Source organism: Aythya ferina (assembly GCF_964211825.1).
Source record: "Aythya ferina genome assembly, chromosome: 5".
Taxonomy (NCBI): domain Eukaryota; kingdom Metazoa; phylum Chordata; class Aves; order Anseriformes; family Anatidae; genus Aythya; species Aythya ferina.
Genome location: NC_140301.1, coordinates 27,278,259 through 27,295,562, shown reverse-complemented (window position 1 = coordinate 27,295,562; position 17,304 = coordinate 27,278,259).

The window sequence follows — 17,304 nt, the reverse complement described above, 5'->3', positions numbered from 1 at the left end:
CCCCCGCCTGCAGCACCACTTCTATTGTGTGTTAAGGCACTGGGACTTGGAGATAACCATCTTTGTCCCACTGGGAATTCCCCTGCTTGCAGGCAGTGCAGGAAGTGTTGTCTCATGAAGTGCCCAGGACATGGGGAAACAACTCTGTTTGCTGTCCTTGACTGCTTCACGTCCCTGTCAGGTGTGGTCTGGCACACAATAGCATGGCGTTCTCCTGAAATAGCTGTACTTACAGGTGGACATTCTGGGAAAAAGGTTTGCTTAGCCAGAGCTCAGAGAACAAGCTGCTCCTTCTCAGAAAGCTGAGTGGAAACTCCTGACTGCAGAGTGCAGGCACTGAGGTGCAGCTGCTGGAAGGTACAGGGATGAGGGTGGGCCAGGTAAACCCACAGACTCATGCAGGAAGGTTAGGAAAATGAGTCAGGAAGAGACGAACATGTTTCTAAGCACATTTAGCTGTGGGACCAGCAACACTGAAAGGCTCAGTGATTCATAGGACAAGCTATGAACTGCTGGAAAAGGGTCCTGAGCCCCCCTCCTACTTCCTGAGACCAGATCAAGGCTTTTTCTGGAGCACTCAGGAGATGGGTTTGGCAAATGTGGGTGATAATCATCGCTTTTGCCTAAGTCTGCTCACTGTGCTATTGAGGATTACTTGTTTCAAGGGCCTTGCCAAAGCCTGTGTGTTATGTGCTGTACCCAGTGTGGGCCCCATGAAGATATAAATCGTTCCCTGATGCAAGTGTGGAGCTTTTGGGACAGGGTGAGCTGAAGCTGCTGTGGATATCTGAAGAGTTGGGCTTGTCCATGGAGCTTAGTGCAGCTGGATGTGTCAGGCTTTCATCCTGTGAGAGGGAAAGGGATGGAAAACTGAGGGAAGACACAGTGCTGTATTCCACTTACATCAAGGAATATGTGATTTTAGTGGATTAAGAACTAATACAACTACCAGGCCCCCTTCTGGTCTCAGCAGTACAAATTCTACTGCAGAACTGCTGTGGCAGCAAACACCAAGTAGGTCCTGTTCAAGAGGAGTGAGTCCTCCATGCTCTTTTACAAGGAGCTTGTTGGGTGCTTTGAAAATGCCAGTACTGCTGGGGAAAGCAGAGGGGAAAGGAGGGATGTCCTCTGCTTGTTGATCCAACTGGTCTAGAAAAAGACCTAGAGTTTGTCGTGGTGTTTTCAGATCAGTGGTGAGTGCACATATCTCAGAAGGGGATGGTGGTGACTTTTTCCCCTTCATTGCTGCTGGTAGCAGTCCATTTTCACCAGTCCACTGCTGGTCCAGCCAAGCACTGTCTTTGTTTGTTAGCTGCGGTATGTAATTAGTCTGTGGAATCACTACCACATCGCTGAGTCCAAGACTGAGTAAATGAAACTCAGCGGTTTTGTGCAAGAACATTGACTTTTAACATTAGATTAAAGAGAGGCGATATGAAGAGCATAAATCAAACTCTTGCTATTGGCAATTGAGAACTAGTATTCCTCAGCACAGGTTATTGCAGAAGACTTCTTGCATTGTCTGGAAAAAGAAGTATTGGCTACGGCCAGGAGATGATACTGAAGTAAACAGACGGTCTGTAGGTATAACTTTTCACGTCTGTGACGGAATGTGACACAATGGCAACAAATTGCTGTTGCCCACTGCACTGATAAACATGTTTCCTGAAGGGAAAACAAAATACCCCCGTCTGTGTCACCAAACTCAGCAGTCATAAAGATCAGTTGGCCATGTGAAACGCCACCTTTACATTTTCCTCCACTATCTGCAGCAAACAGCTTGGGCTTTGTTAGCAGGCACAAGCAGTGAAGGTGAATATTAAGAGCTGCTCACGGTATTGATTTTTCATTAAGATGAATTGGTTGTAATTAAGTCTAACAGAGGCATACGTGCTAATGCTGTGTTATTTATTGCCTGAATGCAATCCTTCTTTTTGTTCTTTTTAAAAAAAAAAAAAAAAACAACTTTTTTTTTTTTTAATCACGTGAAGTTTCTTCAGCTTGCTTTTTCTTTCAGTCTCGTACTATTTCTGCCTCTCCCTCTAGAATATATGTTGGTGTGCCTTTTCTTCTTTCAGTGTCTGTTTTCTCTCAAGACCAATTTTTTTTCTGTTGTGTTTAATTGTTTTTCTCTTGATTTATTGTTCCAAGACCATGCTAGGCAGTCTGTTTATTTATAATTTGGATTATTTCAAAATGGATCCAGAGCTGTAGGTCAGTGTTTAAAAATTAACTAATAAAATACACAAATGAGGCCTAATAGTCAACATGAGATTATACATCCTCTAGGATTTGCATGCTACTCAAAATAAACCACTGGGGAATACCACCCCCAGGACCCAAAAGCATGGAAAATTCACTCATCTGGACTGCAGTGGGCCGGTAAAGAAAACATACATGGGGACCTTTGCTGACAGCACTGGGCCACGCTTCTGACTGACCCAGCAGGTGCTCCTCAGGAGGAGCACAGGCAACAGTGAGGTGTGACAGAGAAGTGCTGGGCTCTGCTCAGCCCAGGTGTCCACCTCCAAGGGTCTGATCCCCACACATCTGTGTGTTTTGGGAAGGCGCAGCTTGAGGGACGATAAGCTTGACACAGAGCAGGTCACAGACCTGAGGTTACCGAGCTTTTGCTGCACCTTCCCCCTTCCCACCACCTGGAAAAGCCACTCCGGCAGGAGGCAGCATGAGGCGCTCTGGCCTGGGACACTCCCCCATCCACGGCAGCCGCGGGGTGCCTTGCCCCTCCGCCACATTGGCGCCATCCCTCACACGGCACCCTCACAGTTACGGCCCTCTCCTCACGCTCCATTGCGAAGCTTCCCCAGCAAACAAGTGGTGCCAGGGTGAGGCCAGAACACCTCTGGAGCTGCAGGAGCTGAATGCACCTGCTCAGCCCTGCCCGCTGCTGCCCTGAAGATGTGTGGGTTGTGTGCTGGTGCAGCGCGGGTGCGAAGCCTCCCCAGGGCCCTGTGGTGGCCCCAGCAGGAGCGCGCCGAGGCTGGAGGAAGGAACCAGCGCTGCTCCGCTGCCAACAGAAGGGTGTTGGAGCAGTTGCCCCAATGAAAACAAGATCAGGCGTTTTAGTGCGGTGTTAACAGCTATGTTAAAATCCTCACACTTTCCAACAAAAGAAAGGCCCTCAGAGAAACCCAAACAAACACTCACACAAGCAACACTGGAAGTTGGCTTGAGTTACAAACACAGGAAATTAAATACAAAACCGTGTTACAATAGCACAGAGGATCTGACTTAAAACAAGCCAGACAAGAGCATGCACTGTACAGATTGCTGTATTTTCCCTACCCCCACTCCCAAAGGGATTGTCCATAAATACACACGTGCGGTGTATGCTTGTGTATACATGTATGCACATACACATACACATGCATGCATCATTTCTACCACATTAAATGAAACAGTAGAATTAAAATGGTACAGTAGCCTTTCTGTGGGCTGAGCTTACGCAGTGTACATGTGCATGAGGGAGCTTTAGTCAGGACAGCAAATACCACATGCTTAGGAGTAAAAGCTTGTTTGTTTTATTTTCTTTCTTAAAGTGAGATCCTCGCAAAGCTTCTGTCTACAGCACAATTTCACAACAAATGAAGGTGCAACTGAGAGCAGTGCAAAGGTGAGAGCAAGGGCAAGAAGGCAGGAATTCCTTAAATAGGCTTTACTCCTGAAGAAAACATAACATTTAATCTTCAGCTGCAAGTGCAGTAGCAGAAGACACCTTTACTCCAGCAGAAATTCCCACTGAGGGCAATCCCCTGCTGGGAACAAAAACAATCTCCTGATGGCCAAGGCCCGCTGGGCTGTGCAGCCGTCTCCTCAGGCAGCCTCTCCCACCCGAGGGCGCCCCGCCAGGCCCTGAGGGCACCCCACCAGCCCCATGCCCGCTGCAGCAGCCCCTCGGCCGCCCACGGGTGCTATGGGGTGGGTGAGGAGGGGAGCAGGGCTGAGGCTGACATGTCTTGACATGTCCCTCCCTCTGGGCAAAGCCCTTCCCCTTGCTGCAGGTCTGTGTCTCGTGTCCTCAGGCCTAGGGTACGAGCTTGGTTTTTTTTGTTTTTTTTTTTTTTTTTCTTTTATCTTAAGAACACTCACAAAAGTATTTCAGATGAGAACTCTGTTATGTTTTCCTTTCCTTTATTACACTTTGCTACAGTTTGTCAATACTGGCTACCGGTGTTATTTGAGGCCACACTTAAAAAAAAAAAAAAAAAAAGTCCTTCCCGAGCTCTGAGCATTTATCTGAAGTTCTGCATAAGGTCACATGTCTCCTCCAGCAGAAGGTCTTGCAAAGTTAAACAAAGTCCCCTCGCTTGCTCTGTCTGAGTAAATACAGACCATATTGGAGTAAATAAACAGCCAGGCAGCGTCCCAGACAATGGGCCTTGGCGATGAATTAATAAACTCTGCCTCTCGCATTAGCAGAGTGTGACTGGAACTGGCAGCGGGCCCTGGCGGGCCTCCAGAAACGATTATTACTAGACAGAGCCAAAGGAGACTTGGCACGGCGCAGGGCCCACAGCTGGAGATTAGGTAACAGAGTCAACGCGCTCGCCGAGCTGCCAGGGCGTTGGTCACCCTGCCTGCGGAGAGGGTCAGGGCTGTGTTTTTGTGGCTCGTATTCACACGGGGTGCCTGTCTCCCAGGCTCACACCGCTCCACTTTGCAACCCCTAAATTTGCTCCATAGAATCCAAATTGTCATCTCAAACCGAGGCGGTTGACCAAAATGCCTGTCTGTGTAGACAACTGTGCACCCTCCCCGCCATGCCAGCCACCCGGAGACTCCGGTGTCTTTGGGTCAAATGGGGCCTGGTAGTACTCCAAGGGGACAGCCAGGCCGGGCCAGGAAGCTGGGTAGGGCTATTTTGGGCAAGGGAGCAAGATTTGTTTCTGTATAGAAAAGACTTACCTGGGCTTCTCTTCACAGCTGGGGGTTGAATCTGGAAGCAGGAGGTCTGCTAAGGAGGGAAAGTCCTGGGGGCAGGCCGATGCATGTGAGGAGCCATTGCTAACCCATCCATTTCCTGAGCTGTATAAAGGTTGTCACTCAGACACATTAGTGAAGGAGGTGTGAATAGTAAAGGACTGTGAACAGCTGGTAAAATGGGGTAAGCCCCCATTCCCACACCTAAAAAAAACCCTATAGCTGCATTGTTTTCATGGACTATGATACAAGAACCCCCGAGGTCTCTCCCAGAGCAGAACCACCACCACCTTGGAGCCTGGAAGCCCCAGAGTTGCACTGGGTGAGTGTTTCAGTGTAAGAAGTAGCTTCAGTTAGCAGGTTTATCAGTGGGGCTAACTCCAGCATGGACGACCTGCTGACACAGTTGTCCAGCTTTCCATGAGCTGAACTACTTTCTGCACCCAGTGTCACACTATGCTTTGCAGGTGTTTCGGTTCATTTAGGCCTGCTTTTTGGATCTCTGGCATGGGTCTGCTCAATGCCACGCACAGGCACGCCTGTGTTTGCACACAACATCGCCACAATAAGCTGTAAACATGTTAGCAGCATCAGATTGGCCTAGCACTTGTGTACTGGAGTACAGGTGAAAGGAGAGGTGATACTTACTCCCACTGTGAAGCATTTTTAGAAGTATGAATGATAAACTACAGCTTTCTCAGCATCTTCAGAAGAAGGGGGACTGTATGCTAAACCACCCCCATTCACAGACATTCTGAATTCAGTCCCAAAGGGCCACGGGACCATTCTGATGGCCCTAACTGCAGGAACATCTCTATTTGTGGCCCATGACTTTTACATTGCAATGACTGCAACCCTGGGAATGAAAAACAGGAAGAAAACAGGGTTTCTTAGTGCCATTATCATAACTGGAACTACCTGGATTGTTTAAAGAGACCAGATACATAGGGGTCAATAAAGTTACCAATATGAAGAGAATTAAGTCTTTTATTTTACATGTATGCTACAGTAAATGGCAATACAAGCATTTCTCATCCTCATTTACTGCTGAATCCCAAACCTGTCCTGAACTGAATGCCCCCAAAGAAAAACAATAATAGTTTCCAGCTCTGAATACTGCCTTTTGTCAGGAGCTTTGAAAGCCCTTTACAATGGAGAGGAATCTCATTTTCTGTGTCTTTCCACACAGAGAAACACAGTCATGGAGGCATAGCCTGAGCCCTGCTGTGCTCAATGCCAGGTTGTTATCATGCCACCTCCACTACACGGCTTCCTCTGGACACTGCTGTGCCCTTGCCACTCAGCGCACATCCTCAGAGGCTGAAATGACAAATGCAACTTCGTGTGGACTTGCCACGTAACTTTTTGTTATCTACAAATGAGACTACAAATGCACCTGATGTGAGTAGGTGATTGTTGGATCAGCCAGAGGAGTATTTCAGTAAATGCTGACCAGGGCTAAGGTAAAATTGGCTCCGCAGCCCTTTGCTTCCTCCCCAAACTCCTTCTTCCACAGCAAGTAAGCAGAGTTTTTCATTTATAACAAGATTTGAGGAAAAGAATTGCTTTCCCATAGCCAAGGAGCAGATTTTGTTCTTCTCCTTAAATCACCTTCAGTTTGATGAGCGTGGGCACTCCTTGCTGGTGCCTCTAACCATTGCCTGGAGAGAAAACCTCTGCGGAAAGTGAAATTCAGAAGAGCTAATAAAACATTTTCTGAAGGGTTTGAATCTCTCATTCCAAAGAAAACAAAGAGGTCGGCTGACCTTTCAACCTGACCTTTTTTTTTTCTTTTTTTTCTTTTTTTTTTTTTTCTAAGGCATTAAGAAAAACATTCTGCAAACAATGAGTGCTCGTGGTAATTGTCCCTCCCCTGTGCCCCACTTCTTGCCAAAAGCAACATTTCAATGGCTATGGGGGGTGGAGGTTGAAAGCAAATGAGTGAGCAAGCAAATGCTGGCTTTCACACATCAGTGGCTGGCTACGCCCTGACCACATCCAAGGAGGTTCAAGGTGAGGGAGCCATGCTCTCAGACTGCTCCTCACTGAGTTTTAGAGTTGCAGGTATCCAAAATATTGCAGTCCAGGTATGGAAATCTGTGTTGGAAGCATTCAGAAAGCTTAGTCAGAAGATAAGTAAAAGGGTTCTGCAGCAGCAAAGTGGTAGTGAAGTATAATTTTTACTAACATCTCTTCAACTGACTACTGAAATTCACCTTAATTTCACATGCCACATCCTACTCATCCCTGAGCGTGTCATGGTCATTTTCCTAGCATTGGGAAAGGCCTGATTTGAAAACACTTTCATGTTAGAGAAAAAAAAAAAGTGCTGTTTTTATATGAGAAATAGCTTCTTGTACCATTTATCTCCATTGTTTTCCAGCACTAGGACCTGCAGTGGATCCTGCTGTGACATGCTTCCAGCTGCAAAAAGAATCAAAAGATTTAGGGTTGAGTTCCCTCCTGATTCTGGAACATGTTCCACTGTGCAATCTTTTGTAATATCTCTCTGCAATAAAAGCACTAATGCTCTCCAAGAGGCCTCCCCCTTTCACTTTCCTCATAAGAGGTGATGACAAGCTCCCAGCCCAATTGTCTACACACATCCTTAACTTCAGGGAGCCAGAGATTTAGCTACCTTTCCTGATTCTGACACTAACCTGTACTCTGGTCCTGGGCAAATAGCTTAAGCTCTCCCCACCCATACACATTTTCTGTAAAAATCCCTCCTTGGTAATACTGGGCCAGCAGTGTTAGTGCTGCTGGGATATGGATGTAGGCAGGGGGTCTTTCAGCTGTCTTTGAGACTCTGCTGCCAGAAAAGGAGATCTGCCTATGCCAGGTCTCATCTTGCTAACTCCAGGGCAGCTGAATCAGTTTTGTAAAAGCACACTGGTATTGTCGAGGTCCTGCCTTTGAACGTGTTTCTCCAGCTGTAAAATGTGGATGGAAACACCGAGCCAGCTCTGTAAAGGTCTGCTGAGATTTAAGCTATGTTGGCATTCTCTTCTTTAGTGTCAGTGGAGCTGGCAAACACAAGGAGAGAGCAGAACGGTTTCTGCTTTTCTTTGAACCGTACAGTAAAACCCGCAACCCTGAGAACAGACCTCATAATTCCCAACAAGCACACAAGTGGGTTTAGGTGCTAGCGTGGGAGGGAAAGGAGAGGTTCGGAGGGTTATGTAAACAGTGCATCCAGAATCTTTTTGTTACCCTTCAGATTTACTTCTGCTCTTCAGTAGGAGTTTGTACAGCAAAGTACAATTTTGTGGCTCTTCTTCAAGACCATTAACTCAATATAAAAATATCAGCACTGTTTTTATTATCTGAAAAAAAAGAACTCAGAGCTGAGTTTCTGTGAGCAATGCTCAGTTCATTAAACAATGACTCAGACTAGGTTTTGTGGTGGAGGATTCAGCTTTTCCCTAGCGGTGGGATCAAGATGTCCTGTTTCCACGATAATCTACCTTTCATCTCCCTCACGTTGCAAAACTTGTTTTTACCTTGATCCCACACAAACCCGTTAGTTTCTTTCTTTTGTTATTGTAAATTATTTACTTTAGAAATGCTGAATCATGGCACTGGGGTTAGAGAAAATTGTATTTGTCTTTAAAGTAAGAATTGTTCCCACATCATCTGAAGATTCCCGGACTATTATTTTTGCGTGTCCTCATGTTTTATGTTTTGAAAAAGTTCAAGTGGCATTTGGTTTGGCCCTCCGCAGAGAGGTGACTTTTACCCTGGAGACACTCAATCCCAGCAAGGGTCGCCTGCTAACCTACGTGGGAGGAACCCTGCCCAGGCAGCGGCGCTGGCGTCCCTCCGGCGAGCGAGCCCAGCGCATGCCCGCCTGCTCTGCTGCTGGCTGGCCTCCTCCGAGCCCACCGAGGCCCACAGCACCCAGAGCTGGCTGTGCCCACGTGGGTGTACACTGCTCACGAGCAGTGGTGCAGGCTGCAGCTCAGAGAAGTGCCCTAGGCTCTGCCTGAGTACCGCTGCCTGGCCCGGCCCTGTCCCTGGGGTGCCTCTCTGTGGGCTGAAGAAGAGCCCACCGAGCGGCCTTGAAGCACGAGTGAATTGTGGCCAAGGCCTCAGTGTGGTTATTGCCCACTGTGGCCGTCAGTGCAAAGGCAACCTCTCCCCCAGCTCCTCGCCATAAGTTGTCCTGATTGGATCATATCAGCTGTAATTCTGCGGCTAAAATCATGTCTGAGACCAGTATCTTTTTTCCCAATTTTTTTGGTAGGTTTTTATGACTAAGATGAAGTGCAGCAGAGCAGGTGTAAGATAGTGTGCATCTGAAAAAGCTGTAATTTACATCTTGTTTTGTCATGCTCACTTACAGGTGCATGTTTTACCACCCTGCCTACTGCCTACGAGATGGCTGCGAAGACAGCACTGCTTGTGGAGCGGGAAGATGCCAGGTGGGTTGCCCATGCTGATGACTCCTTTCAGAGGCCAACTGAACCTGAATCAGTCAATCCCTTTTTTTCCTGTGCATTAGACATAGACTTCTTTTACATTACTAACATTACTACTAATGGTTGAGTTTCCCACTTTAGTGTCTTTTTTCTTTTGAAGATGTAGCAGTGTTCTATAATTGTAGGTTATTTAAACCTCAGCACACCTTTGAGATAGGATTTACCTGCCCATTTTACAGAAGGACTAGGTGAGGACAGGCAGCTGTAAGCAGATATGTGCCAAGCTGTGTCACAGACAGGGATAAAAACCCGTTTTCCTCTCTGTTTCTGCAATGAGATGTTGTCTGTTTAATCCAGACAACTGTGTCGAGGGACAGGGTTTCTCAGCAGGACAGCATGACTTGTTTGTATGTAAGCAAGAGCCCAAGCTGAAGACCAAACGAACGCCGAAGTGCTTCTGACCTTTCAGTGGCAGAGGAAAGTAACTATTTCATGTGCAAGTTGCCCTGCATTTTACAGCCTTTCCCAGACTGCCACGATCTCACTCCTTCACGGATGGGCTCTCAGGCAGTGTTAGCCTGCTTACAGCCACAGCTATGCCACAGGTGCTAATGTAAATTAGGCTTAAGAAGAAATGCCGGAGTCAAGAGCTCTGAATTGCTACAGGACAATGACATGCAACCATGGATTTCACTTCTCCCAGGCTTTATTAAGAACCATCCGTGTGCTTGATGCTTGCTCCTTCTCCGTGTGTGAGTCTTTGCCAGGCTGTTGGGGAGTTGCGTGTGTGCTGAGAGGCAGGCAGAGCTCCTCGCCATGGCTGCACTCTGCAGCAGCTGCAAGGGGCAGAAACGGATGCCAAAATGCTGCGAATGGGAGATTTTGAAGCAACGCAGGACTCAGGGAGAGAGCACAGGACCCATGAAGCAGGAACCTTTGGGTCCTGCATTAGCACTAGAAACCTGCCAGAAAAGGGACAATTGTAGAAGTACAATCAGAGAACTGTGTTCTCTGGCTGTTTCCATGGAGTGTTCCCCCTTCCCAGCTGTGCTGGGGTGGAGGTGAATTTCCAGTGCAGCGGGAGCACTAACAAGTTAATGTTTAACATTATTATTACCTCATCTTCCAGAGGCTCCTTCTAAACATAACAATTGACGACAGGCTCCTGATAGTTTGGAGGAGACCGACCTCAGCCCTGAGACTATGATGAATATGATTTCCCTTCCCCCTCTGTTTTGATTTTCTGCTCTGTTACTCCAGAGCATTGGCTGGCCATGACCCCTGGCTGCTTTTTCTGTAATTACCAGCTCCTGCCAGATTTACTGTGGAAGTTAATGTCTGTTCCAGCCAAGTCAGCCCCACTGTTATATTGTACGAGACAGTAACCCCTTCATTACAGGCAGGACTTGAACAAAACAAAACAAAGAATCAGGAAAAGAGTTTCTAAAGGCCTTGTGGAAGGCCTTACGCGCTTGACAAGGGTGCCGAATTAGCATTAGCACTTTCATTACATAGAAGCATGCCACAAAATCTTCTTCAAGGTCTTTCAAATCCTGCAAAGCCTGTGGGGTGCCTGGTGAGGAAACAGCAAGAAAGCAACAAACTCTAAGGCTTTCTTTTCAGTCCACTATGCTCCTCTGGGACTTTTCTTCAGAGTCTGCACATGATCCGGAGGACTTTTATAATAAATTGACACTGTGATGTTTTAAGGTTACCCTTAAATTGAGAAGGATCTTTTGTCAGATATTGTTTTTGCAAGCCATTTTTTACATGCTCAAATGAAATTTGCTAAGAAGGGCAAGATTCAAATTCAGATAGATATCCACCAAAAGCACGTGTCTCAGGTTAGGTCCAGCCATCAGAAACACCTTGAATTCTGCCTGAGGTCCAGCTGATCAGAGCAGTTCATGGGTTGCATTCATTACAACAGTGGACAGAGTACTTTAAAGGTTTGTAGAAGATGAAGTATACTTGATATTAGCCAAGGGCTAAATGCAGTTAAAATAAAGACCAGTTTCTGATAAAAATTGTATTGAGCTACCTCTGGAATCATCCTGTTCATGGGGTCATGATGAGTAGCCCTCATATTGTGTGCACCACATGAGCAGAAATGTCCACAACAGCGATGAGTAATGTTAGTAGTTTCTACTCTAGACACAGCTGGAGGATAATCACAAGGAATCAAAGAGATCGCTTAAGTACTAGCCTGTGGCTGTGACCTGTTACCACAGATGGGAAGACATTATGAATAGACCAAGTGGGCTTGAGTAACACATCTGCAGCAAATCCTCCTCTAGGGCTCCCCTATTTCTGTCCAAGATTTTGCAGACAGATGCACACTAAGAGCGTGGTGTAATACACACAAAGTCAGGTGCTTTCAGGAAGTACCAGATGTGCTGCATGTGCCCTGTAGAGTTATTCTTTGCATTTGAGATATCCTGATACTGATAATAGGGCAGTACATCCAGTAGATCTCTGCATCAGACTTTCTTCATGTGGCTTTTTTAGCACAGTGCACGTGCACAATAACACAAGTTGGGGTACTGCCTGTCCCAGGCACCCCAGAGCGATTCCTGTGCACCTGCCTGCGACTCTGAGATGTGCTGCAGTGTAGCAGCGGGCTTATGGCCTCAAAAGCTAACCAGATATTTGGAAAAACATGGGAAATCTATCAAGTTAAAGAATAAAAATAAAAGAGAGAGAGAGAATCCTAAAAGATTTATCTATGAGTTATCTATGTGTGGAAAAAGAAGACGTCTGAAAATGCTAGATGTATGGATAGCCCAAATCTTCACCAAGGTTCTTGGTGGATTACCCACTGTTAAGGAAAGAACAGCTCTCTGTTCTTCACCAAGGCCATCAGAGACAACCTGAGAGCTTGTGGAGCAGCAGAGTGTGGCTGCTTGGAAGGAGAAGCTGTCTGGCTGTATGTCTGTCCCCACTGTGGAAGCTGGGACTAGGGACATGCCAGCACCAGGGGGCTGGAAGTAGCAGTCTGACACCCCGGGGACTTGCACACATCCCAGCTTTCAGACAAAAGACTTTGCGGCCAGCCAGCAATGACTGCCCCACCGCTGACTTCTAATGTGTAAGCTTGACAAAAGCTGGTCTGTAACAACGTCCTGACAGGTATGGATGCCAGCTCCTTCTGGGCTGTGTGCTTCTCTGCATGTGCAGGGAACAGGAAGGGAACCTGTCTGTTCGAGTGAAGTTTATAAAGGATGACAAAACTCAAACGAGAGCAAACACAGAGCATCCCTACCAAAAGGAAGGGGAGGCAAAGGGCACTCCTGTGTCATCTGCCGTGTTCTGGCCTCAGCCCTGGCCCAAAACTGTGAGGAAACTCACCCACTGGTGCAGAGTGGGGGCAGCAAAGGGGACCCTACGGGGGCCTCCCGGTGCCGAGCAGACCTCTCAGCTCCTTTCTCGTGCGTGAGACAACCCAGTGGCCTGTCACGCAAGGCAGGGACGTGTCTGGCAGGCCAGCCCTGCGAGAGGCAGGGGTTGTGGCAGGAGGCCACGGCAGCCTGGCCGCCCGCCAGCCAGCACGGCTCGCCTCGACAGGGACCTGCCGATCCGCCGCCCCGGACACGCAGCCTCGCCGTGCACCACACGTGCGCGTGAGGAATTTATTAACCTCACAGCGGGGAGGCGTCAGATGGGAGTCAGGGCCGCCAGGAGCGCAGGCACCGGCCTCATGCTCAGCGCCTGAGACTCAGGGCTCCGGGCGGGTGCTGCGGAGGAGAGCTCTGTCACTCTGTCACCTGGGCACCCCCGGCAGGACCTGTCATGGCACTGCTGCTGGACGCTGGTAAGGGCCAAAATAATCCCTGCCGGAGCTGGGTGTGAGGGCAGCCCTCTCCACTCGCCCCCAGGAGATACAAGCACAGCTCCTGCTCTTTTGGGAACACTGTATGCTGCCGTTGTGAGAGGCTGTGGCAGACACAAAGAGATGCCCCAGGCTGATAGGCATGAATCGTGAACAGGGCCATGCTCTCCCTTACCTTCCTGCACATGTGGAGGCCTGGCATGAACGCTAGGGCATAGCCTGGGATATTTTGAGGCACGTGTGTCAAGCAACCCCTGGAGCCAGGGGCTGCCGTTGCAGAGCAGGCTGCTGGGCTGCTTAGGCAGGCACTTGGCCCTGTCAGCGGCTCGTACCTGTGTTTCAGAGAGAAAGGGAGATCTTGTAACTGCATCTGGCCAGGGATGCAGTGCTGTGCTTACTATTCCACGTCTGGGAGACGTGCAGGGTTATAGCATCCAGCCCTTTGGGCATTGACCTAAACCGAACCACAGAACATGAGGGAGACTGCAGCCAAAACCAGCCACATTTCATGGGCACCTCCTTAAAGCCTGGTTTGTGAAAGAGAGGGCCAGAGCCTCCACAAGGGGCTTTCCCTCCATCCTGAGTGACGGCTTCATGTTGGTGCTGTGCAAGTTTCTGGATGTGTGAAAGCCACCAGGTATTTTCATGTTAGGAACCCTAAAGGATAGATAAATGTGTGTTACAGGCCATTTGCAGCATCTTTACATTATAGAAGCAGATTTTAAAACAGTCTCCAATGGTTGCAGCCTGGCATAATCTCAAGTATTTAAATAATTTTAAACCTTCATCATTCTAATAGTTGAATTTATGAAAAATGAGAATTGGACTCTCTTGATTTCTATATTGCTTGGGGTCTATTTTTGAAAAGGCATTTTCAACCCATACTGAAAGGTGAAATATATTGACAGCATCTTTCTAAGTGTCTTCAGGTGCAAATTGGTGTGATGGAAAGATCTCAAACAGGGGCAGGAGTGGGAGGTCCTGTTGCTCCTGTTTATGATGCAGACCAGAATTTGCTGCCGAATTTGAGTTGGACTGCAGTTTTATTTTGATTTTGGTGTGGATATGTACCATGTATGAGTAACTATTTTAATAGTTACCTCCTAGGACAAGAGCTTTGTGTGTCTGTAAATCTGATGATAAGGAAGCAGAGTTTGTCAGTTTGAAAACTAAAGGACTGCACTTATATTGGCGTGTTGGTCAACAACTGTCTCCATGTAGACATGTGTTATTGGTCATCATGCATGCTGGGGAGCCTGCAGAGAAACACTCCCTATCGTAAACACCTTCAGCTATCTGGTGATCAAGCTGTGGGTTTTTTCTTGTGGGAATGTAGGCTTAAGATGAACCCAGCATCAGAACAAAAGCTTTGTCAGAAAGAAGGGGGTTTGCAGTGTATGAAGTTGGTTTTGATTCATTCCTGAGCTCAGATGTTGCTTTGGGAAATGTATTCTCTTTAGGTCTCTCACTCTGACTCTATAAACAGAGGCAGCGACTTGCATTTGGAGGCACTAAAAATGATTTAAATGATTCAGCCTGGGATTTTTGCCAAGCAGCACCTCCTTCTGTTTGCTGTGGGGGCTTTTCTGCCCTCCCCCGTTGGGTTGTTGGTTGTTGTTTTTCGTTTTTGTTTTTTGTTTTTTTTTTCCTTCCATGCAAAATTTTTTGAGACTATCCTTTGAGACCGTCTCTTTCTCCAAAACAGAAGAAAAAAAAAGTTTGCTCCTCCAGATGGACAGCTGCTCCCCACTTCTTTTGATGTCGCTTTTATCTGCCAGGCCAGTGCTCTCTCACCCTCTCCCCGCCCCCGGAGGCAGTTTCCATGGGGGTCTCAGGGGAGCTTTGTCTCTCACATGTGTTTAAAGAGAAATGTAGAGCTGACACAAAGGCTCCACGGCTCGACCTTTCGCCCTCCGGAGTTATGAGGGCCATAAAGCTCAAGTCCCTGGTAACAGCACTGATGACCAGGGCAGCTCTGGACACAGACAGAGCTTTTCTGGCAGAAAATTGTTTAACTAAAAATAGTTCTAGGGAGGAAAATAAAAGGTTGTGCAAACTAAGCAATGTCTTTTATTTCCTTATTTGGCGTTACTGGTAGTAGGATAAATTTCTTCAGCATGGCCAGGAGCAAACGGCTTTGCTGCATGGAGCATCGGATCTGAAATGCACCAGGCACGGGCGAAAAGCGGCACCTGCTGAGGTGCAGGGGCACGAGCATAGGGATGCAGACACGGAGGAGGAAGGCAGGGCGGCTCTGCCACCTCCTCCATGGCACAGCCACGGGCAGAGCTCACAGGGCCTGGGTACCTTGGCCTGAGGCAGCGGGACTGCCCGGCGCCGCACAGGGGGAGCGGAGCTGCTTCTCCCGCTTTTCCCTCACCACTCACAGCTGGGAGGCCTCTCCTTGAGCTAGGTGTCCAAGCTGGATGTCTCCCACCATGATTTGAGTCATTATCAGGGCAATCTTTTTTTTTTTTTTTTTTTTTGTGTGTGTGTGTGTGTGTGTGTGTCTTTAAATCCCCATTCAGGCTGGCTCCTGACAGATGTTGGATCCAGGTGCTACACATTTGAAGTAAAAGGTTTTTCCAGCTGAAGCCGTTGTCTTTACCCTAAAATGGGCCAGGCATAGAGTGAAAGAGCAGAAAAAAGGGAGGTTAAAACAAACAAACAAACAAAGGGTTCCCTTGCCTCCTGCTGAGGGTATTTATTTGTAGAAGAGTTGCAAGAGTGTTAAATACCTGTGCATAAGTTATAAAAAGTAGAATAGCTCCAACAGGAGAGTGACTTGCCCAGAGTGTCTGCTAGCTGAATGATGAAGCTGCTCTCTTCAGAGGTGCCAGATACCAGAACAGAAATTCAGAGGTGGGCCCTTCATTTCCTTAAAGGAAGCTCTAACGTTTGGGTACTGGGTGTGATAAAGGACAGGTGACTATGAAGCCTTGTTCCCTGGTTTTCTTTTGTCCAAATTAAGCTTGCTGCAATGTGGCCTGGTCATTTGGACAGTGTAGGCGGGGTGGGGGCATGCTGTTGAATAGGGGCTGACTGTGTACATTAAGAATCTGAGCAGAAGTTTCAAAATCTCTGTAACATCTCAATACTGTGAGAAAATGCCTCGTTCTTTTTGTGAGCAGGTTGTCTGGGAGCTGGGGCCACCTGTTGCATATGTATTTGTAGGTACATCAGCTTGGTAGGGTTTTTATCAAGGCTTAGGGCTATGGCAGTAATAAGACATTTCCCAGGAATCTTTCCTTATGCTTTTGTTCTTCCAAACCAGATAAACAGAGGGCCACTTGCTGTGCAGCAGAGGGATAGTTTTTTCCCCATTCACAAAAGAATTCAGACGACTCTTATTTTAGGTTAAGTAAAACAAGGGGGAGGGGGGCAGGAGAAGAAGCCTCCAAAAGAAAGGAAAAAAAAAAAAAAAAAAAAGATTTATGTTGAAGTAGTGTTGTTATAGCTTTAACCAAAATGCAGCTAATATTAGTGCAGACAGGGAGAATTTTTACACCAAAAGGAACACAAGGAAAAGACAGCCAGCATCTCTTTCCACTTACAGAATCTCTTGACCCAGTATCTCCCTATGCAAGCATGCACTGACAGTTGCATGCAGTAATTCTTTGTGTAGCTGAGTTTGCCTGCCTGCCTTGCATGATAAGGTGTGCATGTGCACTCTCCTTTTCTTTCTATAAATCTTTTTCTTTCCATAAAGTTGTAAACCTAAAGATAACAGTGCACACTCTCTGAAAAGTGAGGTTTACACTGAAATCCTTGGCTTAAAAGTGTTGCCTGGAGGAGAGAAATCTCAGTAAGCCCCGAGGCTGGTGGTTTGGCTCATGAGCCAATTGTCACTCCGTGACCATAACACAGGGAGCACACTGGGGGAAGGAAAGGTGCAAATAAGGAGTACACGGGGCAAGCATTTCTTTGGCTCTGATCATCCTTCAGTGGTATATGAGCCTTCAGGGGATCGCACGACTGCCATACAGTAAAACACCCCTACAGCTCCCCTAAATCACATCACCTTGTAGGATCAGCGAACACAATCTCTTCCCTCCCATACATCACCCTTACAGCAGACAGATCTCAAACGCAGAGCAGAGTTGAGCACTTCTG